We start from the raw sequence: 26,504 nt of genomic DNA, 5'->3' as shown, positions 1-26,504 counted from the left end.
ATCTGTTTGCACGGACTTCTTGCCACGCTACTTAGACAGCACAGAGGGACTGCGGGCATGAGAGCTTTAATTAACTTCATAAAATAATCTTCCATGTCTTCCAGTTATTTCTACATCTTCCATCAGTTGACTCACATATTTTTACAGGAGATAAACTGCATCTACAAACTTTGGTTTGTAGAATTAAAACAATGAGTTAGCTGAAAGAAATAACACAATCTCCAATTCCAAGAGTGGCTCAGTCAGTGATTAATATAAAATTAGTCATAGTCTTAAAATTTTTCCTTGCACAGATCATGTCTTGTTTCACTTAAGCTCTGATCAGCTAGCGATTTGAAAGATTTTATTTAAACCTTCTGCAGTTGTAATTTCATCCTTGCTACTGTTTTTACAAAGTACTTTATTAAATGATCTGTCTGGTATAATCTTCCGAGTCAGAGAAGAATAATAAATAATTCTTAATATGCTACTGGAAAATGTTTGTTTGCTGTGGCAATTGGCTATGTTATTCTGTATGCTCCACTGCAAGCATGCTGATTCGGTGACACATGTTTGTGTGTTGTTCAAACTTACCCTTTTGTGGTAGAAGTTGTTGCTGTATGCAATACCCGCCGTTTGGGTTGCTGGGGTCAGTCATGTGGTTAGTTTTGTTCAGGTGTCTTTAGTTTTCATTCTGTGTTTCTGTGAGTGCTGAGACCCAAAAATTTGATATATTTATTTTTTATTTTATTTTTTATTTTTATTTTTTTGATGGCAGTCAAGGATAGTGCTTGCAGAATGGACAAGTGCTGTTCTGGGTTTCACCTGTGAGTGCAGTAATATCCCAGACCATATTGGTTTGATAATGTGGATGCTGTGAGGTTTTTCTGTGTGGCAAAAGATATGCAATACTCTAGAAACAAAAAATAAAGATAAGGGCTAAAACATACATTCTACATGTTTGTTTAAATATGATTAGGCTGTTTCATTGGCAATATGAGATCCTTTACATGGTCTGCAGCAGCTGAAAAGTTGTATGCCAGGACAGGATGGTTTCCATGTGAAAGAGGTTGGGTGTTTATGGGTGATAGTTGGTGTGGATAGGTGATACGTATGGATGTGGTGAAATTCAAGCTATAACCCTGGTAACTTCAATTCAGTCTCAAACCAGCCTTTGCCTAATGGCCTTTTACAAAAAGTTGTACTGTTAGTGTACAAATAGGCATGCATCAAAAACCCTTTCCATGGAAAATCTTTAGGTCCCCAAAACATTTGAACTACTGTTTCTTCAATGCTTTGCTGCTTGGCTTTAAATTCCACTCCCACCTTTCTGAGGCAAGATAACTGGATGCAATCAGCTTGGATTGGCAACTTCCTTATAAATGTATATATTATTAATTTGCCTTCATAAATTTTGAATCAAGTGCAGCAAGCTATTGATTCATTCTTTTATGTAAAGCAAAAGACACAAGTGGAAAGGAAAGACTGTTTATTAAAACAGATGAAAGTTCGCAGGCATCAACCTCTTCTCCTGGCAAGCAAGCTGCAGAAAGAGCTGCCTTTCAGGAGAGCTCCAAATGATGCCATTGCTTTGAGAAAGCAGAAACTTTTGCAAGCAAGCTCTGGAAGGAGCAGAGTTTGGGAGGTGCACGTGGCTGCTTGGAGCTGGGAGGTGGTGCCTCTTGTCCGATGTCTCCTGAAGAAGCAACTCTGCTGACTTCAAACTATTAATACAATTTGCCATCCATTGTACGCTCCCGTAGCACAGCTGGCAGCATAGCTTGTCTGAATGTTTCGGATTATTTTTGCAAATGCTGTTTGGCAAAACTTTGGCCACCTCATTTTATGCTGTCCCCTGCCACAGGCCGAGCTAACCTGCCCAGCTTTGCTGTCTGATTGATCCCATCCTAAACAGCCACGTCTGCTCTGGTGATGTCCTTGTTTTTATGCAAGTTCTGGGTGCTGAAGTGGCTGGATAACCTACCCAGGGCATCAGCCTGGCTGCATCCTCGAGGTGTGAGTCACCCAAGTGACCAGCAAATACACGGTCTTGTAATCTTGAGCAGAATTGGCCCTTGCAGTTAAATCAGCCACTTTCCTGCTCTGTGTGTAGGATCCTGAGCTCGTGAAGTGCTTTGGGCTGTGTGGTGGCAGTGGGAGATGCTGAAATACAAGGTTTTTGGGGAGTTTCATTGCCTGTGGAATGTACCGCCCTGTTTTCTTCAAAAAATGTAGGAAGAATATCATTGTAGCTTTTTAATTTAAACGCAGACATGCAGACATCAAGCAAGTGTGTGGGAAGGAGGAGTAATTTGAATTGTGCTGTGACTATTTGAGTCCCATGTTATATAGATGTTTTTAGTAGAAGGGAGGGGAAGTCTTTCACATCTTGTAACTCAGACCTTTTCTTGACCAGAAATGATTAGGCAAAGCTGATCTTTATCTAGTAAAGAACAGACATAAGCCACATTATTTCGTTGCAGCACTCATTTGCATTCTTCCAAAAATGTTTCTGAAACAAAGGTTTTAGCAGGTACAAAGAAAAGAGATAGAGCTGCTGCTTTACTGTTAAGCTGCAGCCCTAAATACAGTCAACATGTGAATCTTTCAGATCTTGAGGCATGGGATTGTGTCCCTTTTAAATTCATACAGTGTGTAATTGTATGCAATTGTGCTTCCTTAATTTGAAAAAGAAATGAGTGGCTGTTGTGTAGAGCTTTTGATTGGCAAGGTAAAGTATTATTGCTGAGCTAAGACATATAAGATTGCAGAATTAGGGCTTGGGTTTTCTTCCTGGTTAAGAGATTACATCTGGAAGGGACAGAAGACTTCATGTCTTGCACCTCTCTTCTGTTTGCTCTTTAATTTTGTTTGCCTTGCAGTACTGTTTCTTCCTGGGTATATTGAGAGGGTTCCTCCAGCACAACTATATTTTGCATTCTTCTTTGCAGGAAAGCAAAAACTCATTTAACTTTTATCTTGCTGTCTTGCATAGTCCTGCATTTCTTAAGTGATCAGTCCTAAAAATTGGCTTTCGGTTATGAGTGTGGTTTTCTGGGAGGTTGTTTTTTGATACTGAAACTGAACTTGCATTGAATTCGGCATCTGTGGAGAGCTTTGCGCTTATGATTAAGGTTAGAGATCTCCTGTTGCCTCGATGTTCACCTGCGTGCCCTCTGATTGGCGTTTCGTGCAGGGATGGCGTGCTTGTTGCACGTGATGCAAGAGCAGCTCTTCCCTTGGTTGCCCTTCTTGGATAATAATTTAGCCTTCCAGCTAACCCAGAAAAACTCCACCCTTTTCCAGAAGTCCAGCAAGTCCCGGTCTTCATCCAGGGTCCCTGAGCTCCAGACTTGCTTGGGAGTCTGTCAGCCTTCCTGAGACTGTAATGCAAGTGGGAAGGTAAAACCCCCTGGGTCGCTGCGTCTTGTGCCCTGTTCAGTCAGGGAAAATGCAGAGGTGAACATCACAGCCAGCCCTGTAGGGAGAGCATTCAAAGCGCTGAGTTTGACGCTTACTTTTGAAAACAGTCTTGCAAAAGTAGAGGGGGAGTAAGAGAGGTTTCCTTAGCTGTAGGGTTAGAGGGAGCCTGAGATTTCTAGGCAGGCTCATTAGTAAAAATTAAATTGAGTTTGAGGAAGGAAGAAAAAGATTATGTGGGCGATTCCCCTAGCAGCCTTTGAAACAAACTGTGTGAAGTGCCGCCTTGAATCTTCTGGGAACAGCTCACAGCATAGTATATAAAGTTAGTTCACTTTTAGTTATTTCACTTAGTTCACTTTTGAGAAATGCATGCATTTTTTCCCTTTTTCATTAAGTAGTGAGTGACCGTACTGTTTGCTAGAGGTGTGGGCTTTGGATGTGTAACTCTGAGTCTGCTGAAGAGGAAATGACTAAAACTCTGTCAAACCACAGTAACAAAGAACATCTTTGATTTACCCAAATAGTCATGGTAAAGAAACTCAGGAGTAGCTGATGGTGCCTGTAAACGAATGCTGCGTGCACTCCCCTGTGGGAAGGACAAATCAATCAGTCCTGCACTCTCAGGGAGTTTAACTTCACCTTCTTTAAAGATAGAGCTAATAAAGGGAGATAGACTTGGCAGAACCAGGACAGAGCTTCCTTCTGAAAAGTTGCTGGGACTTTCCTGTGCTGGAGATCCTTTCTGTGGTGGAGAAGATGACAAAGAAATTGGGACCAGTCTGCCTCTGCAGCTGGCGTCCAGAGCAGCAGGCCAGCTGTGCCAGCGGGCACGCAGTGGGGTGCAGCATCGAAATACCGCCACTGCTGCACTGCCCATCTCCTTCCTCTCTGCCTGACGACTGCTGCCTCCAGCTCCTCCCAGCCCAGGCAGTGGGAATCCCAAAGATCTGACTAGTTTGTGAGCCTTGTGTGCCTCAGCTGGAGTTTAGTGTTTGGGATGAAGAGGAGAAACTCCATCTAATTATAGGTTTTCCATTTGAGCCCTTGGTAGTACTTTAAGCACACTTAAAATAACACTGCTAAGTAACATTTTTTCCCCTGGTTTTATACATGACATTCTGCAGTACCCTTTATAGAAGCCTCAAATACTTTTATTTTTTTCTTTCCCCTCTCGCCTACCAGATTTTGTCTCTTTTCCATCTGACAGATGTTTTTTTCCTGTGTGGCGCAGGGCTCAGTACATAATTATTCTGTTGCAATAGCCTGAAGCCCCAGTCTTGTGAAGGAGTCTGCTTGCACAGACTCATATGCCCCTGTCCTTTGTGCTCTATGTATTTTTTTTGCTGGGATTTTTTTCCAGTCTAGTTTAAAAAACTGTTCTGAGAAGCAATGATCACCTAATCATTTGTGTGCCTGAGACTTTAGTATACCGCTTTAGTACCCAGGCTTGAAATTGCATCTTTTTTTGGACCCGTCTTGTAGGTATGCTTATGTGGGCTGAATTCCCTCCACTTTCATTGTGTTTCTACCCGCTGAATATTTGCGGTCTGTCTTTTTTTGCCCCAAGTCGACAACTAGTTAGTTGTGTTGGTCCTTAATTTTTTTAAGGTGATTCTTGCAATCTGATCATGTCGCTTGCTCGTCCTGAACTTCCGTCAATTTGGCAATATTCTTTCTTGCTTGCTGTTGGCATCACTTTTGTGATGCAGTATCTCAGTATCCCAGCACAGTATCCTGGGTGTGGGTACACTGGAGTCATAACTAGAAGAATTCCTTAGTACGGTAGCTTTTCAGCAGCATTCCAAGTTGTTTCAATCCTAGCAGCCATACTTCACTGAGAACTTGTATTGAAATTACTGATTCTTATGTCTCTCTTAGTGGGAGCTCGTGTAATTGCTTAGGTATGGAATTTGTGTTTTTTATCGGAAAAGAGTTTTGTTCCCCAAACTTTGCTTTGCGTTTCAAATTCGAAGGTTCCCTGACACCTTCTCACAGAACAGGTCAAGCTTGCTGGACCAGATAGGTTTTATTTTGATCATGATCTGTAGAGGGGAGCATCCTCCCTGATGATGAAGAGCAGTAGGGTCTGTTCAGCGCTGTGCAATGCACTGACTTCCACTGGCTTTACTTAACACTCCGACCCCTAGGCCTACAACTCTGTGGGGTGCTTGTCTGGGATCTTTGGAGGTTACCAGAATGAGAAGGAAGCTTTTGGAAGGCACTATACACCTTCATTTTGTGTTATATGCTCATGATCACCTGGGAAGGTGGAGGGGCAGGCACAGGCCAGACATGTAATGTAGAAATACTGAGAGCTGATGTTACTGGGAATTGTTAGGAATAACCAAACTCATTTCCCATTCATACTTTGGTTCTCATCCTTTAATCTCTTCGCACTGGAGTTTTTGTTAATGCTGCTATGTACATCATTCATCTTGCTTCCTTATCCCATGTCATTTTATAGTCAACTTTTGTAAGATCTCACTGTTAGGTCGCCTCTAACTTTGTGGTGATTCATTAAATTACTTCTCTATTTCTCCCTTTTTAGTGTCAGTACTTTATATGGGTTGGTGGTACTGGCTCAAGAGTGACGGCGGTGATCAGCATTAAGTCTGCTCCGCTGGGTGAGTAATCTAATCCACTGAATTGTTCCTCACTATTGATGTCTTTTATATCTATGTACCTGCTCTCTTTCTGCTTGATACCTTACACAACAGCTCCTTTAGGCTTTTATTTCCAAAGTTGTTAAAATTAGGCTGCTTACAACTTCCAGGAAGATTTGTAGATGAATATTGTACTGTTTCTGTTTGCCTAAATATCCATTTATTTGCTATCTTTTAAACAATAGCCATTGCTTATGCTGGTCAAACTACTATTTAGATTCAGGGAGGCTTTCCACATTTTAAAGCCAGTGGCTCGAACTTAACATATGGACTGTGGCATAGTAGCAAATATTTTGATTGTTCAAGAAATAATCTGAAATGACCACTTGGAGCAGTTCTGTTGCATGGCATGGGCACAACAGCCAATGCAAATGCTTCAGTATGAAGCCCACAGGAACTACTGTGCCTGCACGATGCAGCCGCACTGTGCATGTACGGTGAATTGGACTCAGCAGTTCGACAGCAATGTGCAGAGAAACTGCCCAGGACTTTTGGATTACTGGGGCAAGTTTATGCGGAAGAGCATTTGACAAAATAGACTATTTGTTGTGTTAGCCCTTGGAAATGGCCCACTTAGGTGACTTCATTTTTGCATTTGCGTTTGGTCTAGACTGATGTGATCCAAGTAGCCTAGTGCATGTCAGAGCTAACTGGATATCACAGTATAATCTATCATGCGAAAGACTTGAGGTTCCTGAATTCCAGCTGGCTCTTTATTTAGGGAGCTAGTTTGAGTTGCTGTGTTTGCGTGTCAGCCATGCGCCCCGCAACTGGAATGTGCCTGGGGCTTCCTTGGTATTTTCACCCCCGTGACAACACAGCTGACTTCCCAGCTGGTTGCTAGGTCTCCCCTTTTAACTCATGCTGTTGCTTTGTTTCATATTTTGTACAAATGCTTTCCAAGACCAGCGTCTACTAGTCTGCTGTGACATTCACCGTTGGCTCACAGCCCTTCAGATACTCTCATCTCTGAACCTCTCTCCCTTGCCTTATCACCAGATAAGGTGTAAGCATGTACAGATAAGATAAGCATGTATGCTTGTTTGCTTGTTTTTTCTTTGAGTTGTGTGTTATCCAACCAGAGAAGCAAGCATACTTTATTTCTTGTGGCACATCTACATAAGGCTAAATAATAGGCCTGGTCATTTCCTTGTTCACCTGGTCCTGTCCAAGGCCCCTAAAAGTCTACCTGTGGTATCTGCCAGCTCCTGTCCCACATTGTATTTGGCTTTCTCTTGATGGCTATCTTGGTGCTATAACTGCTTCGTAAGGCTGTCTCCCCACTCAGCTGGGACGGTGCTGCCTTTGTGCCATTGCTCTGTGTGACTGATGGACTGGATCCTGTCCCTGCTCACCTGTGTGCTGCGTATAGTTAGCTGGTTGCCTGCTTGCCCTGATCTTCTCTTAACCACCCTTGGAGCCAGCTGAGACCAGCAGTGGTGGCTGCTGTTCTTCATAACGTTTTAACAGCCTGTGATCCAAGGACATGCTCGCCTTCTGCCCAAAAGTTTGCTAGGAGAATCGTTCAGCTTTGGAGAGCACCGCAAGCATCTACTCCTTTTTTTGTTCGAGTCCAGCTGCCGGTGGCTCTGGGCTTTTCTGGCTTTGGTCACTGCTGCTCTTCTGTACTGTATTGCATCCCTGGCTGCAGTGCAGGACTGCAGGACATAAGGGCTGGTGTCCATTTGAAATATTTCCCTTCTTTCCCCCCCCGTCCCCCTCCTCGCAACCTTTGAAATGCCTGTTCTTGGTTCTCCGACCCTTCCCATGCTAAATCACTGTGTGGTGGCTCTCTCTGGGATTCGCAGGCTGCCTTGGGTCTCACGCAGGATCTGGGTGTTGCTCCCGGTTTGTCAGGAACCCTAAACTCCAGCGCTAACAGCTTTTATTTCCTGGGTGTTTAATCAGTGGCCAGCTGGCTCCAGGAGTGGTTATCACCTATTGTCTCCCATCCTGGTCATGTTACTTCAGTTTTACTGCCGCTTATCAGCATTGCTGGTATTACGCTGCAGCTGGCCCGGCCCTCCTGCTGGTTTTGAATCAGTCATGACTGTAAAAACATCCTTAGAAGTCTGACGCTGGCTGGCAGCCACTTTCTGCTCGATGCGTGTTTGGAGATTGCCAGTCGGCTGGCATCACCATGCACATGTCTCTCCTTCACTGGAAGCCTCCGCATCTTCAGTTTCCAGAGGCGGTGCTGTTCCCCCTTTTTCCTCTCCCCAGGTAGCAAAATTATTGGGACCTAAGTCCGTTTTATTTTCCCTGTCGCTTGTGCTGCCCCTCTTGGGGAGGGGTGTGTGTCTGGGTCTAGCCCAGACTGTAATAGCTGGTGCTCAGTCCTGCTCTCTGCATGCCTGTAGCCCGAATACCAATGTATTTCTGGTATTCGGAGGCATTCTGTCTTAGATCTGTTTCTCTCAGCAATCTGTCCAGAAAGCTGGAACTGATTTCTCTTGCTGCTACTTGTTTTCACCATTAAATAAATAAATAAAAGCCTCTTCTAACAAGATGGCAAGAAATCTTGGTTTCTGACTCAGTGTTGACAGAAAGAGTGGACTATATTACAAGCTACTGTCTGCTTCTCCCAACAAGATAGATGAACATGGAATTTCTTACTGAATTGCTCCAATTTCAGCCTGGATATGTGAGCTCTGTTCTCGCCACATAAACTATGCAGATGTGCCTTGACTGAAGTTTCAGTGTTGCTGTCTGTTGCCTCTGTCTAGGCTTAAAACCATGGATTTCCATCCTGTTGTTCCCTAGCAAGCATCTTGTTAAACACGATGCTGACAGTCCGTATTGTGGCCCGCATTAAGGAAGTGTGTATAAATAATCTGGAAAAGCTAAATAACGCTTCTAAAATAAGCCTTAGCAGATACAAGTGCTTTTTTGAGGTGCCATTAACCACACTGAATTCCAGCTGCTTAAGTATCTCTTCTCCTTGCTCCAACACTTCTTGGGACTGTTTTAACACTGCACTTGGCAGATTGTCTTCATGTCTGAAACGGAGACAGAGCGTGCACGTGCATTAGCAAAACGCCACACGTCTAGTCCACACTATTATGTTACCCATATGCAAAAGGCAAAACTTAGTCTTTTTTTATCAGTGTCACATTTAATATGGGAAGAAAAGAAATACAAGGCTACTTGTGCATACTTCTCATGATTGCATTTATTAGCACTTAGATAACTTGTCTGCCAGAGTCCAGCCCAGACTGAGCTTTTCTTGGGCTTTTGATAGTTGTGCTAAAGTCAGATATGCTCAAAATAGTAATTCTGTGAACTGCTGAAATATGAATATTGTATTCCAACATTAAAAATCTTATACTGCAGATATGTTGTCTGAACGGATGTGATATTGAAAGAAAAAAAATAAAGCATGTTAATAGCATACATGTACATCCCTACATATGCAGTGTGTTCAGACTCCTCATACAGGAGCATCACTTTCACAAGCAATTGCAATGGCATTAAACGACTGAGCGTGGAAATCCTGTTCTGCCTTTTGGACCAGCATTGGGGAGGAGGGAGGCAGGGTGGTCTCTTCCCCTCGCTCCTTGCTCCTGTAGGGTCTGGTCCAGTAGCCAGAGCAGAGTCCCTGGTGGAGGAAGGACCACCTGTGGCGAGGGCTGAGCTCCTGGGAAGCACCCACGGTGCCAGGGCTCCTGTACCCTGCAGGTGAGGGGAAATCAGACTGGTCGGAGAAGGTCAGTTTTGACTTGGCTCCTTGCTAGGTTTGGCAAGGGTTAATTAAGACCACAGATCTGTTGGTTTCAGATTGGGAATGAACGTAACCTCAGGCTTGTGGGGATGGGGAAGGAGTGCGACACCACTGGCAGGTGGTATCCGCGGTGGTGGGGAAGGAGGCGGGATATTTAAGATTTTGTTTTATTTTTTCCCCTCTTTCTTTTGAGAGGGGAATATTGCTGCTTGCAGAGAACAGTATGTTTTTTTTCTCCTTTGACTCAGACACTTAGTGATGTGATTTGGGTAACATTAATGCGACTTAACAGCCTGTTCACCCAGAATACTGATGGTAGTTCTCTAATATATCTATGGCTAAGGAGAGAAAGGGAGTTGTATTTATCCATAAATATTTAGTGTACTGCCCTGTTTATCTAGCATGTGACCTCTCTTGCACAGTGCATTCCCTCCTCGCTGCCTTATCCGGTCCTTTTTATTTAATTGACTTTTCCAGTACTGGCAGTTGCTTCATATTCAGAAAATTTAAATTCATCCCCCACAAATCTTTCACATCTAATTTCATTTTTGCCCTTGCTTCTTTGAGAGATTCTTTTTGCTCTCTTAAAGACCGAGAGTATATATTTTCCCTGTTTATTTAGACAAGCTTATTTTGTCAGCAGAAACCTAGTCAAAGGATATTTTTCTTCTCATGAATTTATAATCCTGTGAGGTTTATGTACTGGGAATAATCTTTCTGAACTGGAAAAAGATTGTCCAATCTGTCTTAAAATGTCCTACTTTCTGAATATTGCATCTCATTAGAAACATGGTTGCCTGATTGCATGCTTTTTTGCTTCCCTTAAGAAGCTTGGGGAAAAAATATATCATATCATCATCTCGTAATAATAGTTGGCACTTTGTTTGTATCTTCAAAGAGCTGTACAACTATGAACTGAATAATTTCTATGACGTTGGGTAGTGGTTTCTGATTATTTGCCCCATTTTACAGATGGAGAAAATGAGCAAGAGAAGTCAAGTGACCTTAGGCTGTGAGAAGAGAAACAAAATCAGAACTTGAAATCCCGGCTTTGCTGTCTTGTACTAGCACAGCACCACACCTCGTCCTTGTTTAAAGTAAGGAGAGAGAGGAGAGAAAAAAAAAAAAAAATTTGATTCCCATCAGCAACAAAAGGAAAGAGAGATGTTGGGGAAAGATGTTTATCTTTAATGATCTTGCCCAACCTTGTTAACTATTTACTGTTGTTGCTGTAAGTTGGGCAGGGATGGTCTGCAGCCCAAGGAGCTGGGACTCTGCTTACCCGTCTTGCTGCTGTATCTGTTTACAGTAGGGCTGCCTTGTTTTGATGTGATCTTGGGAATCTAGGTGTGTGGTGAGAGCCTCCCGGTGAGGGCTGGTGTTTCCAGGGGGAGAGACCTGGCCAGGTGGTGGAACAGTGTCCTGGCACTTCCCTGACTGCAGGTGTGCATACATATATATATATATATATATATATATATATATAGTCTCATGTGGCTATTGCATCTCAGTGTGTGGTTGCAGGGAGGTATATGAGGAGTTGCCTGGAGCTTCTAAAGCTAAAGCAGCAGATGATTTACTAGGGTGACTGAGGAGGGGAGGGCTCATTCATTGCTGGCTGGTGACTTGTCTGTTCCTTCGCTCCTAATCCCCCCCTCCGACCAGCAGCAGTGGAAGCCTTTTCTGTTGTATTTGGAAATTTTTTTTGTCTTGTTTTCCAGCTGAGACTGAAATGGAAAAGTTAGGCATGATAAATGGGTGCTGTGTTGACATGTGGCATGCATAGAAAATAATTCTCTTTCTTGTTTCACCCATTGCGCTCTACAGTGGTTTTTTTGCTTTTGGCTTTTGTTTTTTTTCTCTGAGTGGTGTCTGAGATAACTTCATTTGCAGAAATAATTTTATATAACTGCACTGGGCTATAGGGCATGCTGTGGACTTACTGCTGCTTAATTAACTGATCGGCCCCCAGAACGTGCTGCATGCCTGTATAGGAAGGGTGATTGCAGTTAAGTAGTCCCTTGTGGAATTATGAACTCTGTTACAGAACAGCTGTGCAAATCATGATAACAATATTGCTGACTATTGGTTTAAATTTAGTTAAAACTTCTGCTTTCTTCAGGAATTTTGGCCTTTTACAAAGTCTATGACATTTTGGAGAGCAGGGCTACATTAGAACAGTTTAGCCCTCTTGGGGAGGATAGCTAATCTGCTCTGCAAAAAGTAGCTTGATGCAGAGTAGTGGAAATTACAGGAAGAATTTCTTTATCTTTCTTTTGAAAATTCCTTGGCTGCTTCTCCACAGATTTGCAGAAGTTCCCCGGCTGCCTTCTGTCAGGCTTCAGATCCCACATTTGATAAGCTCTTTCTGATGAGAGTCCTTCATGACTTGCAAGAACAACTTTATACCAGGCATGCCCTGGTAGTAGAGGCAGTGGGGAGGGCAGCTGTCTTCAGTCATGCACCCTTTCTGGGGATGCAAAATTTTACCTAGCCTTTTGGGGGCTCAAGACTTAACTCTAACAATGTATTTGATTTTCTGTTTCTCGTCAGTGAGCCTTCACCTGATATCTTAGATCAGAGCTTTGATGGACAGCAGCACCAAGGTATAATAGCAATTCCCAGTATTCTTTTTTCTTCTCTTTTGCTGGGAGAGATACTTGAGTCTTTTTTCAACCACTGGCTGTACCATGTTTTAGGCTTCTGAAATCATGTATATGGTAAAGTGTGATTGCAGCATCTCTCCTAAAGGCTTTCTTGACTAGTCACATAGGCATATCACAGCTCCAAATCTAGCCCTTAGTCTTCTGTAGCTATACCTCTTTTGTATGCGCTTCCTTCCTCCCTTCCAATGCTTAACAGAGCTGTCCTGCTCAGCTCTCCAGTGCTATGGCATGTTCAGAGGGTTGCCATTTCAGCCAGTGGTTGTCCTGATACCTAAATTGCTGATTATTTGTCAGGTGATTTTTATTTTTATTTTCTTGAGGAACCAAATGTATCTTATCCCCAGTCTGAATGGTCACTTTGCTTGGAGAGCCCCCAGAGCTGGGCTGGAATCTGAATTTTGCAGACTCTAACTACACTTTGATTTTGGTTGCTTAAAGCAAACTTCAGCAGCCCAGTGTGTGTGGCGATTCATACGTTCACCTTAGGCTGAATTTTTTTTTTTTTTTTTTTTTTTTTAAAGGTATTGCAGCCAGAGATGGTAGGTGCTTACAAGAATGTGTTTAGGACAAGTTGTTTGGATCATGCTGATATGCATACAGAAGAAAATTTTTTGGATGCATTAGTTATCTCTGTGTATTAATTAGGCATTTGACATTAAAAGAGAGAGCTACCTTACTATCCAGATACTTCTTCCTTCTCCATTTCCCCCAGAGATGGATTCACCAAAACTTGGATTACTGCTTAACTTTGAGAAGAATTGCATTTCCTTCTGTTAGTAGGTAGAGCCTTGAGAGTTCGTGTTCTGAGACTGTTGCTGCTGAGCACAGTCCCGCGTGGCGTCAGCTCCTGGGGGTCCCATCGCTCCAAGGTCAAACGGGCAGCCCCTGTTGCAGAAGTTGCAGGGCTGAAGAGGACTTTCCTGTGGTCTTGTGGTTTCTGGCTGCAGTTTTGCCAGGCACGAGAACTGAGGGCAGGAGGATTTTTCGTGCTTCCTCCAAGCTGTTCCCAAGCAGCAAAGAGAAGGAAGAAGCTGCCAGATATCACAGGCTGATCACAGCTCAGAAATAACACAGACACTCAAGGGAGTAGAAGCGGATCAGGAGAGTGAAAATGGGGATGGGAGAAGAGGCATCGGTTTGAACAGAAGGAAAGAAGTGGTGGGAGATAACAGCCAGAAGGCTGCTTGACGGAAGAGGGAGAAAAACAAGGCCTGAGGGAAAGAGGAGGTAGGTTGTGGGAGTGGGTACTTGAGCTAGTACAGCTCCATCTGATAAGCTTATTTACTGCCCCTTCCCAGTTTTATTTGTATAACTTAAGAAATTCTGTTCTGAAATAATACAAGAGAACTTGGAGTATTTCTCAACTTTGAAGAGCTTAAATTTGCAACTTCCGTGTTAAATCAGCCTGTACAACTGCCTGCATCTCCACACCCTCATGTGCAAGCCTTGTAGGATAGCTTTGCTTCTTGTTACCTCTTTTTCACAGTGTTACTAGGAAAAGGCTGTCTAATGTAACATAACCGCAGGATTCAGGGTAGGTTTGGGAAACGGCTAGAATTACTCTGACAGATGTGATCTTTTGATTGCAAAATTCAGCAGTGACGTTTATGAGAAATCGCATGAGCCACCGTTGGAGGGTGGCACGTTGCATCATCGTGTGCGCAGGCGCTGGGTGCGCGCTGCCCTTCCCGTGGCAGTGGTTGGTTCATCCCTGGGCTGGGAGGCACTGGCCCAGCTGTGCAGACGGCTGTTGCCTAAAAGTGGACTTGGGAGGCTTTTTTTTGCCTGGGACGTCAAAGTGCTGTCAAAAAGGCCTTGGGAAGTTTAAGATCTTGATGGAAAAAGCAGCTGTTGTCATCTGCTGAGCTCTCCTTACAACAAACTTGCTGGTTCTCCTCTCTCCCTTTCTTCTGCTGTGGAAAGGCTGAGTTTACACTGACTGGGTGTGACGAGTAATATCTAGGGAGCCTGGCTGCTTTTAGTTTCGTGATTAAAACTGTAAGCCACGCCTTTGAGTTTAATAAGGTAGTAGCTTCCAGGTTTGGATAGCTGGAAAATGTCAAGGTGTAAGTAAAAAGGGGTGAAAGATGACAACTGCTTTAAACAGCAAGACTACTCCAGCAATCTGTTGAAAGAGGATTTGCAGTTCAGAACAGGAACTTGCTAAGAAACAGTGTTCCTCTGACTGTGTAATTCATTGCCGACATTGACAGCAATGGCAATGTAAATCATGCTGGTTAAAAGTAGAGATTGGTCTAAGTAGGATCTCTTTGTTGTGTTTTTCTTGTTGTTTTTTTTTTTCCTCTCCTCATTTTTTGAAGGGAGGCTTTAGATCCATGTTGCATAAAATTGCCATTTGTCTCAAGCCTGCTTACCTCCTAGTAAGCACATACACGTATGCTGATTTGATGCAAACTCCCAGATGTTCTCTTATCTCAAAACCAAAGATTCACCTGAAATTGCTCTTTCAAAATTTGGAAGCTTTGGGGATAAAGCTGCCTGTCTGCAAGCACTTTCAAGAACATGTCACACTGATATTAAAATAATTGTCTTTGAACTGAAGGGAGGGTCATGTGTCTTACATCAGAAATTCCTCTTAGTACTTTCTAATCCGGTATATAAATGTCATGGCTTACATCCACAGGGTGTTTATATTGAATTTTTAGCTGTATCAGTATGTCTTACTCTTCAGAATAAATGCCATATAATCTGGTTATAAGCAATATTCTTAAAACAATATTCTTAATTAAGATACCAAAAATAAGACATAGACAAATCTGAGTTACTGTAAGAAAGCAGGAAAGCAAAACAGCCCTGCCTCATGAGAGGAAATCCAATGCTACTGAATCATATAGCACTTAATATAATGGTAAGGCCAAAGAGTTCAGTCCGCTTCGTTAGAATAGCACAACAGTTGTCATATTTCCTTTCCTTTTTGTTGCTTTCTAAAGGCCTAATTCTCCTCTGTCTTGCCTCTGGCTATACCTGTACTAAGGTGTGTAAAGAGGGGGAGGGCTGGGAAACAAGCTTTCAATTTTTTTTTCCTTCCCTCAATGGATCAATGCACTCTGATTCAAGGAATATAAAGCGGTAGGAATTGAGGCTTATCCCCGAAAAAATCACTGGTTTGAGGGAAACTAAGTTATTCCTGAGAGACCTGCAGTGAGCTGCAGTTTGGGAGCTGTGACAGATGGGCATCATCCAAGAGCTCAGATGTCTGAAACACCTTTTTCACTTTAACCAAACCAACAACCCTACCACCTGGAGGAGGTACCCAAGCCATTGGGATTTTTACCACAAAACGTTTTCCTTTCTGATGTCCTTATCAACTGATTACTTTAAAAAACAACAATGAAACTATTAATCATATAAGGCTCAATAGCTGATAAGAATCGGTAGCTAATAAACTAATATTCTGAACAGTCCCTGCAGACTGATGGCTGAGAGGCCAGCTTTTTGCTCCTTACCATTAGTGGCAATGGCTGTTTAGCTAAACTGCTGTCTCTGCGGCAGGCAAGTGGGTGAGCTTCCTCCAAGACTCTCAGTATTTGTCGCTTCTTGTGGGGGCTTTTCCATGCTGGTTCCCTTTGGCAAACTCAGCCTGCTCTTCCACCTTACAATCTCTCTCATATGACAAAGCAGCCCTAATCTGCCCTAATTTACTGGTTAATTTTTGTTTTCCTTTCTGTATGGAGTCAAACTAGATGGTCACAATGGTCCTACATAACCTTAAATAAATTTTACCTAGAAATATTGCAGTAAAGTAGGGACAGCAAAACTTGAAAGATAACAAAACCGATGAACCAACCCCAGCTACTTCTGTATGTAGTGGTGGTGTCACGCTTAACCAGAGCATTTGGAGCAAGATCGATATTGAAATGCAACATGTCGTTGTTGCAGACTTGACTTGTTTTGCAGCTGCAGCATTTCCCTCGAGTCTGAACCCACACACCCCGTAGCTGGGCTCTGATAGTGCTTTTAAGTGGAAAAGGGAGGTAGCCTGTAGCTGTAACTGTCAGTATGCTTGTGGGGACCTGCTAGTGTTCGGTTTATGGCAAAGGTCTTGTCTGGTGCCTAATACGCTGAAGTCCGTTCAGCTGAGAAAAGTATTTTACTATGGTCCTTAGAATGGAATTGTGATATTACTGAAAGCTCCCACAGATTGTGCAAAGTTGGGAAGATCTGGATTTTGGGGTCCTACTTTGGTCCATTAGTCAAACAGACGCCTAATGTTACGCATGTAACAAGTACCATTGACTTCAGTAGGATTAGGTGCATGTTTATTGTCAAGTGCAAGCTTATGCAACTCACTGATCTCAGTCTGGGTGGGTCTCGCTGAAAACACTCCGTGCCAACAGAGAGACCGCCTCTAGTTTAGGCTGTGGTTCAGCCAGGCAGTCAATCCAATTTAAGGCGGCTGGTTTAGAAATGCCCTGGAATGCTGAGCTGGTGTAAAGCCACTCTGCTGATAAGGAGCTGTTCATAATGTTTTGAAAGTTTAATGCTGTTCTGGGATTGGGTGACCGCTGCTGGCTGTGCTGAGAAGGCTCAGTGCCAGGGGCGTTTTGGCCATTTTGCCTGCGTGGCTTGCTATTGAGTGGTCAGGACTTGGTTTGCCCTTGGTGTGGTGCTTCCTGAGGTCCACCAGATGATGGCAGTGGTAAAGCAGCCATGGTGCCTCTGCCAGGGCCACCACTCTGGGCAACGAACAACCATTTCGTGTTGATGTGAGGGCAGAGAAAAGGGTTGTGCGTCTCATCAGCTGCCACAGTGCTGCTGGGAAAACCCAAACAAAACTCACGGCTCCTCTGGGGCCCTTTTATCTGCTCTCAGCTCACAGAACAGGATGAAAATCTCTCAAATAGGAGATGCCACTCTCTGGGCAGCCTTGTCAGCTGTCAGCATTTAAGCCCCAAAATAATCTAGCAACTCAGCAAAGGCTATCTGGGATTGCCAACTTCTAAATGGTTTTAAGAGCCTCTTTGTGGGTTAGGTGCCTTTCTGTCCAGGACTTGGCACAGATTTCCATTAGTGCTGCCTTTGCTTTCCTCTCTCTGCTTCTTATCCTTAGTACCACAGTTTGCTACTGTTTGTTGCTTTCCTGGCAGATTTGGGCACTGCACAGAGGTTAACAACTTTGCATCCAATGATTATCTAGAGTGGCTAGCTATGCCCACACTTGCATGGTTTGTACCTTCTGCCAGTACAGCCTGTGTTGTCTATCTGGTGCATGTTGTGTGAAGAAAGGGGTCTTTATTTAGGGATCCTGTATGCAGCTCTCTTCATATTCACAAGACCACTGCCAGGTTCCAACCTGTGCTGCAGTGCCCTGGGCATAGAAGTAGAAGAACTGATGTGCTTGGGCACAGACCAGCATGAATATGGTATCATGTGCTCTGGAGAGTCCCCACAAGTGTTCAGTCCTGGTCTGGATGATAGATGTGATGCCAAGATGTTCCTTGGTGCCAGGATCTAGCATTAAGGTTATGGTTCTCTGTTCAGTAGGGTGTTGTCAGACAGTAATTTTCCCCTCTTAATAAAAAGGAGGGGCAGCACTGTGTTTGGAGTAGATTTGCACTGCTGAACTTTCTGCTGGACTAGCTGCCTGTTGGGAGAATGGGCAAGAGAAGCCCACTAACATTGCTACATCAGAAGAAGAAACCATTAGCGTAGATGGTTATGACAGCAAGAAACCATGTACATACATAACAAGCAGTAGTAATGGAGTCAGCTGTCTCTTTTAATGTTCTTGCTATCTGATTGGTTGTCAATGTCTGTTAATTTCTGCTACCACAAAACATGTAGACAGTTCTGAGGCTTGCATTATTAAAAGTACGTGTTGTATATAATTTACAATATATTATGACAGCTGTAGTGAATGCCATGATCCACACCATGGAGTACTGAGATGTTGCTGAGTTATTATCTCCTTTATTATCTAGAACAAGTTTGGAGCCTTGCTTGCATTACAATAGGAGGGGAAACGTGTGTAGTCATGTTACTGCCATTAGGCATTTGCATATAGCTCTTTAGAGCTCTGCACAATACATGGTGGCTGGCCTGCAGCCACACCAGCTTTTTGGGATCCTGTCAGATCTTGCAAGCAAAGTAGCATCAAGCTGGGTCACAGTCCTTGGACGAGAAACCTCCAAGGTACAGACTGTTGCTGCAGAGACACCAGAGACAACTTTGTGGTGCCGTGTGTATTTTGGTATGTATGTGTGCTGGGTGTGTTTCTCTCTCTCTCTCTTTTTTTTTTTTTTATTGTTAATTTAGATTTTCATGCTGTATTAGCTTCTAGCGTTGGTGGAAAATGACACCTGATGTTCTTCTCCCCAGTACTCTGCTCCGTTCTAAATGATTTGAGGATGAATTGCTTGAGATATGCGGACAGGTATAGCACTGATTATTTACAAGTTAACAGTTGCCAGGCACAAGCTGAATATCCATCCATGCTAAGTATGAACCTTAGTAACAGTGATCTTTACTTACATGTGTGCATGCCCCCCCCCCCCCCCCCAAATCTCAAATATTTCAACTGGCAATTCAGTGTAGAGCTGTGCTTGAAATTACCAGATGCTATTTCCACATGAAGCACCAACTCTCTCCCTATTTGCAAAAAGTTCCCTTTTGTGGGCCAGTTCCCTCATTAAAAACAAACAAACAAACAAAAAACTTCTAGGGTATGTTTACACAGGTAGAAGAACATGTGCTTTACTCAGGTGGGCTAACCCATTAAAATAGCAGTGAAGACAAGGTAACAGGAATCTCAGGTTAACAACTTTTAATCTAAGCCTTTTGGGCAACTGTGGTTTAGTTAAGCTGTTTCTTCTGATTTAATACCTAATTTATTTCATCTTTATGCCCGACTTCAGTCAGGTTCTCTATCTTGAATTGGCCAGCAGGAGTTAGGAAAATATTTTACTTTTCAGTGTAGACCTGTCTCTGTGTTGGTGGACTGCTGTGTAGGTTTTCAGAATTATTATTCTCACCTAAGCCGGAAGTTTCCTGCCTTGGTCTACTACTACTGTAGTATCAGGAAACTTAGTTTTCGGCCAGACTCTCATTGTGCTAGGTAACTTGTGCATACAGAGCAGACAGTCTTGGCCCTGAGCGGCTTCCAACGTGCTCCCAGAAACACTCAGTATAGTCCGAGGAGTATCTGTGGCATGGGAACTCACTTATAACTGTGTGAAAATTTTTTCTGTAGCTAGAAGGAGTATCACAGCTGTCTGGCCATGGTTTCTTAGTATTGGTTACAGACTTGAAGTAGTCTTCTGTTCCAGGATCTGTCATTCCCTTCTCCTTTCCCCTTTGCAGGCTCCCAGGGCAGGACCTGTGGTGCTGGAGTGCTGCTCTGTGAGTACAGGTCCTCTCTCTGGCTGCTCACTGTAGTGTCAATGTTAAGTGTTTCCTCCCAAGTTGCCTCGGCAGGAAAGGTTGCAGTGCCCTCAGGTAGGAGAAGAGAAAGCACTGCCACTCCTAGTTATGAAAGAGCTGGCAATTTGCTACAAGCAGTCTTGCACTTTGTTGGATCAGATTGAACATACACAAGTCCTTGGGCCCTGACAGGATGCACCTGCAAGTGCTGAGGGAACTGACTGTCATTGCAAAGCCACTCTTGATTATCTTGGAAAGGTCATGGTGATCAGGAGAGGTTTCTGAGGACTGGAAGAGAGCAAATGTCACTCCTGTCTTTAAGAAGGACAAGAAAGAAGATCCAGGGAACTACAGGCCAGTCAGCCTCCCCTGATTCCTAGGAAGGTGATGGAGCAACTGATCCTGGATACTGTTTCCAGACATGTGAAGGACAGAAAAGTGTTTGGGAGTAGTCAGCATGGATTTATGAAGGGGAAATCATGCTTAACCAACCTTATAGCCTTCTGTGATGAGATGACTGACTTGGTTGATGAGGGGAGAGCAGTGGATGTTGTCTACCTTGATTTCAGTAAGGCTTTTGACACTGTCTCCCGTAACATCCTCATAGACAATCTGATGAAGTATGGGCTAGATAAATGGTCAGTGAGGTGGACTGAAAACTGGCTGAACTGTCGAGCTCAGAGGGTTGTGATCAGCAGCACGAAGTCCAGTTGGAGGCCAGTCACTAGTGGGGTTCCCCAGGGATCAGTACAGGGTCCAAACTGTTTAACATCTTCATTAACATCCCGTCATAACATCCCATTAACATCTTATCATAACATCATTTAACGTCCCATCTGGATGATGGGACCAAGTGCACCACCAGTAAGTTTGCAGACAATACAACACTGGGAGGAGTGGCTGATACACCAGACTGTTGCACTGCCACTCAGAAGGATCTTGACAGGCTGGAGAAATGGTCAGAGAGGAACCTCATGAAGTTCAACAAAGGGAAGTGAAGAGTCCTGCACATGGAAAGGAGTAACCCCATGCACCTGTGCATGCTGGGGGCTGAACAGCTGAAGAGGATCTTTGCAGAGAAGGACCTGGGGTCCTGGTGGACAAGTTGACCATGAGCCAGCAATGTGCCGTTGTGGCAAAGAAGGCCAACAACCTCCTGGGCTGCATTGGGAAGAGTGTTAGCAGCAGGTCGAGGGAGGTTGAGGTCCTTCTCCTCAGCTCAGCCCTGATGAGGCCACATCTGGAGTGCTGGGTCCATGTCTAGGCTCCCCAGTACAAGAGAGACATGGAGCTACTGGAGCAAGTCCATCAAAGGGCCACAAAGATGATTAAGGGCCTGGAGCTTCTCTCATAGAGGGGAAAGGCTGAGAGAGCTGGGCCTGTTTAGCCCAGAGAAGAGCAGGCTCCAGCATGATCTTACCAGTATGTATAAATATCTGAAGGGAGGGTGTCAAGAGGCTGGGGCCAGACTGTCTATACTGGTGCCCAGTGACAGGACAAGAGGCAATGGACACAAACTGAAATACAGGAAATTCCACTTGAACATAAGAAAACACTTCCTTACTGGGGGGTTGGTCAAACGCTGCAGCAGGTTGCCCAAAGAGATTGTGGAGTCTCTACCTTTGGTTAACTTGGTAAACCAAGAATAACTGATTCCTTGGTTTAAAAAAATGGAATATCATTTAAGTAGTTGTCTTGTTCATGTTATTTTTCTAAGTCTTCTTTTTTTTTTTTTAGATAAAATAATTCAATGCAGGCAATTAAAACCCTGCTTTTTCAAGGTTTTTAATTGGTTGACATTACATTTTGCAATCTGTAAAATACTGCACATCTTTTCTCACTACTTCATCTTCTATAGCACCACGCTTTCTTTTTTAAAGACAATTTACACAGAATACTAGGAAAAACCCAACAAATCGGAGCACAGAATGACTATTTAGTATTCTTGACATTTCTTGGAGAGTCACTTAAGATTATCTCCTTAAAATGGCACATTTTGCCTGCAAGTCAAGTGGAGGACCAATAACTGATATTTCATTAAAATACTGTTTGCAAACTGAATGTATTTATGATCTATGAGACCTTTGCAGGAAACAAAAGCTTGCTATTTGGAACTGTCAAAAATTAAAAAAAAAAAGTGGGGGCAGGGACCCCAAAATGCCAACTACATGATTCAGTGACCTACAAATTCAGAATTCTGATTGTTACCATACTGAGATACCTGTTCCTGTCCATTTTTTTTCCTTTTCAGAATGTACCTGTGAACTCTTAATATTAAATGTTGAACCAGCATTTTGTAAGCTGGAGTAGTGATTGCCCTTCTTATTCATTGTTAAATGTATGGCCAAATGAACTCTCTTCCAAAAATTTATAGAGAATTGCTTAAAAATGAGGAAACCACAGCTTTCTCAAGGATCTGTGATGTGGACAATGCCTTTCTTATTTTTTTTATTGAGTTGGGACCTCTTCAGGATATTTTCCCCTTCTCTCTCCTCCCAACATTGAGGAGTTGGGCTTCTGTCAAAGACTCTGTAACTTGGCTTGAAAAACGGAGTTCAAAGAATTGGGAGCTCAAAAGATAATTTGCTGGGTAAGGTCTATAAAAGCAGGAATACTTTTGTGTAGAACACTTTATAGTTCCATTTCAAAAAGTACTACTTTGGCGGTGCTAATGAACTTGTATTCAAGCCAACAAGCTAATATTACCCATTTGTTTTTCCCACTCAGATTATATTGCAATAAATCTTATGCTTAAAAAGTGAGAAAAAAATCCTTCCTTTAAATTTTTAATCTTCAATAACCTTTTTTAGGTAAGGCATGTTGCAGTGGGGGGAATATATTCTTAATGGCATATAATGTAATGGAAATGTATTATTAAAGTTTTAACAGCAGTGATTTTGCTCTTTGTTACATGTGAGGAGCTTGTACTTGTGTGGTGGATTTCCATAAATTTCAGCAGGACTTCCTGTTGGACTTGGAGTTTACATGCACGCAGGATTGATCTTCAGCGATCAAGTAAAACTGTACACCTGCATAAAGCATTTAAAGTGTATGATGAATTGCAGGAGCACGAAGCTTAAGCAAACTTGCGTGCACAGCTGCAGTGGGTTGTCTTAAAAGTTTGTCCTAGCAAATTCCATTTGTTACTGCATTTAAGCCATTAAAGCTTTCCTGTGGTCTTACTTTTTGGACTTCATGTTAGAAACTTGCCAAAACCAGCGTTATTTTAGTAACACAGTATTTCCAGGGTATTTCAGTACTTGTAAAACTGTAGAATAGATGAAGGCATAGCAACAGTAAGTATGTTCATGCTGATGCATAATTGCTTGCAAAAGTGTTAGCAGTTATCAACAAAACCTGAACTTATACCAAGTAAAATATCATGGTAGTTATATCTTACTAGCAAAACTGTGAAGTGGATGAATCCATCTGCTTCAAGCAACGGAGTTTGGTGCTCTAAGGAGAGTAATTGCCATAGGGCTTCCATAGTGTTGGAGGAGGGTGGGTAAAGAGGCAGACCTCTTCTGTGAGCGATTCAGCCCACCTATGATTTAGAGCTGTCCTGTTTCTATCCAGTGACTGAGGAGGCAGCCTCACGTACCCGTTTAAATGCCTATGCTATAGCTCTTAACCATATAGCAACAAGTAAATGATGAACTGTCCCTGAGAAGAGCCATACTGTGATGGGACCCTTGCGTGCAGACATAGGATGATTTATATTCTGAAATAAGCAAAATTTCTTTTTCTGGGCTGGAACTGTGGTTCTGTTGTATACATGCAGTAAACATTTTTTGCCAGTTTTGGATTTACTTCTCCTGGAAGCCCAGACTAGACTATGTAAATGCTTCCTTTCCATTCAGCAGGGCAAGACCTCTAAGGGACGATCTTGTCTTAACTTTAGCTGTGGAAACAGAATCCACAGTGCTTCAGACCTAAATAGAAACACCCCTGAAAACAGTCCCTGTAGTGATGGCTTGGTAGGGACGTGAAAAAATAGTCATCCCCAACAAAAGGAAACGTAGGGGCAAAAGTTCTAAAATAAATGGTTATTTTTATGGATCTATTATATATGAAACAAGAATCAATCTTTTAAAACTGCTTTAGTGCTGGAGAACAGGCCAGACTTACCTCTGTGTAACTCCCAGGCCTCCATATATACCGCAAAGGGGTTTGACCCCACATGTTCGTGTGGTTGCTGAGGAAGCTGCTAGTGCTTATGGTGATAATGAGAGAGTCATGATTTGTTTACTTTTGGGGCTTTTTAACATAGTAATAGATAGTGAGGACAACTTCTAGGACTGTCTTTTTTCAGCCAGTCCAGTGAGGTCCTTGGCCGAGGCACAAAATTCAGGTTTTATTTTGCTATGTATTGCCAGCCACCCCCATCTCCTTTCACTGGCAGCTTTGGCAGTGTTTTGAGAGTCCTGCTGAATTCTCCCCCTTGCCTCTGAAGAAACCATTGAAGATGATCAGCTCGCCCTGGTGAAACTTCGTAAGGACTTTGATAACACAGGTGGACCTTTGCTCCCAGCACAGCCTCCTCCCTCCCGTGGCCTTCGTGGACTGGGCACGTCCATTGATTAAAAACTCCTGCTTGACGTCAGCAAGACTATTTGCATCCTGCAGGTTAAATCTTTGCTGCTCGCTGGGACCAGGATCTGCAGCCCCAAGTGGAACTGTTTCCATTTGACCTTTGATATATGAGGAAAATCTTGGCCAGCTGGTATAGTGAGAACCTGCATATAGTTACTGTACATCTTTCTACAAGACTGAGTCCTGTCCCCCCCCCCCCCCCCAAAGAAAAAGGTTAGGAAAGTGAAAAGCTTTTAATGTCTGCTTCTTTTAGCATCAGATGTATAATTTGACGTGTATGCAAGTAGGAAAACTTTGAAGTGTCGTTGAAATACAAAGGGAAAGTTCTTCAAAGAAATATAACATTAAAGGTGTATCTGATCCCTCAAGGTTTTTGAAGTTTTGTCTTGAAAATGTGTATTCGGAAGAACACTTGTATGGAAATACTAAGGCTGATTAATTCATCAAAAATATAATGAGGGTTGCATTGTCTTATTCAGTGCTAGTTTTGATTTTTGCATCGTGGTAGGCAAGTGGTCCTTCATTCATCTGTCTGTGTTGGCAGTGTCCGTGATGCTCTAAGAAGTTAACATAGAGGCTGACAGGGAAACCAAAGCATGATGTTGCTGCAGCGTGAAAATTGTTCAATATTGTTACCCCGTGGCCAATGGAGATCACTTGTTACGGCCAAATAAAACTCCAGTGCCTTAAGCTCTCAAAACTTGTGATTTGCATTGGTTAATCTTCTGGGGTATGGGCATCGTGGTCCTTGGGAGACATGTCCTTGGGGGTGTGTGTGGAGCTTGTGGCACTCCTGTTAGAGAGTTGAGCAGAAACTTCTAATAAATATCTTGAACTTTGAGAGAGTTCAGGTCTTGGATATGAGCTTTCTACAGTTGGGCATTCACACTTGTAAAAACATTCCCAACTGTGCTGAAGCGAAGGGTTGTTATTTTTCCTTTTTGGCAAGCAGAGATTTTGGCATCAAAGTTTTTAATTGCATGGATTATACTAGCAGTTCCCAGAGCTCACGGGTGTGTGTGTTTGAAGAGCTAATTAGATGTATATAAATGATGGGCTAGGTAGGACTTCAAATACTAGATGTATTGTTCATCTTTGCTATGTGGGTTATGTGCTGTTATGACTTACATGCATGTACAAAACGTTGGAAAAATATGAAGTTATACACAAACCACTTATTCCCAATGCAACTATGAAATAGCAGTGAGGTGACACTTTTAGTTTTTATATGTTATAAAAACAAGTATTTTAATTAAAATAGTTTAAACTTCCTTGCATTATTTCTGAAGTTTTATTATATCTGTAGACTGGGGGAAGGGAGAAAGAAGGGAAAACAGCTAAGCATCCTAGGCTTCCCCCCCCCCCCCCCCCAGTATTGCAGGCTTTTTTTCTTAGGTAATCCTGTTTTCCCCCATTCCTTCTGTGCACTAAGGTCTTACATTTCAAACAAGGGGCTTTCTGCGTTCAAAATTTTAGGATATTGTCAGAGCACTTTAAACTTCCTTCAGCAACTATGAGGCTCAGAAAACATACGTATTTTTTTTCATAACAAAAACTGAGTGGAATTACTTCTCTGCAAGATGTCAGGTTTTGGGAGAGATATTGCAAGGCTTCTGGTAAAACTGGCTTTGCAGCCGAATCTGTAAACCAGACTGGCATATCAAAGTTGTAGACAGGCTTAAGTGCTTTACAGATGCATAATAATGGAGAATGGCAATTCGGCTCTTGCACATGAGGGTATTTCTACCCTGCTGTTATCGGAGCATGATATAGTTGCACCTCAGCTTGTTTCAAACTTCGCTGACACGGGTCCGTGGCACCGCTAGCTGGGGCAGCACAGGGTGCAGTGTCCACTAACGCATCCAGCACTTATCTTGTCTCTGGAGACAGCTTTGCAGCCTATCGCTGCAGCTAGGCTGCTCTGGCTACCCGAACAAAGTAGTTTATAGGTGTATTTGCACTGTACTGGTGGAAGTGGAATGTAAAGTTGCCTATACTGCTCTTATCTTATTCTCCACTTTAATATTCAGTGTTTTACAGCCCTGTCTGCTAAAGGCAGTCTACTGTTAGGTCAGTAGA

The 26,504-nt window shown here is 43.0% G+C and overlaps 1 protein-coding gene across 12 annotated transcripts in view; it reads left to right on the top strand.

Annotated features, from left to right (window-relative positions):
- PPFIBP1 (PPFIA binding protein 1) overlaps positions 1 to 26,504 on the top strand; it is a 125,182-nt gene that overhangs the window by 27,131 nt on the left and 71,547 nt on the right. For 11 of the 12 annotated variants that reach the window (XM_067305778.1, XM_067305784.1, XM_067305791.1 and 8 more), the window contains exon 2: positions 5,951 to 6,026. The exons of the other annotated variant lie outside the window; for it this stretch is intronic. The gene's annotated coding sequence lies outside the window, so the exon portion shown is untranslated. The remainder of the gene's footprint in view (positions 1 to 5,950; positions 6,027 to 26,504) is intronic. 12 annotated transcript variants of the gene reach the window in all.

Source organism: Apteryx mantelli, chromosome 1 (genome assembly GCF_036417845.1).
Source record: "Apteryx mantelli isolate bAptMan1 chromosome 1, bAptMan1.hap1, whole genome shotgun sequence".
Lineage (NCBI taxonomy): Eukaryota > Metazoa > Chordata > Aves > Apterygiformes > Apterygidae > Apteryx > Apteryx mantelli.
Note: the sequence above shows the minus strand (reverse complement) of the source record. Positions and strands in the feature narration are given on the sequence as shown.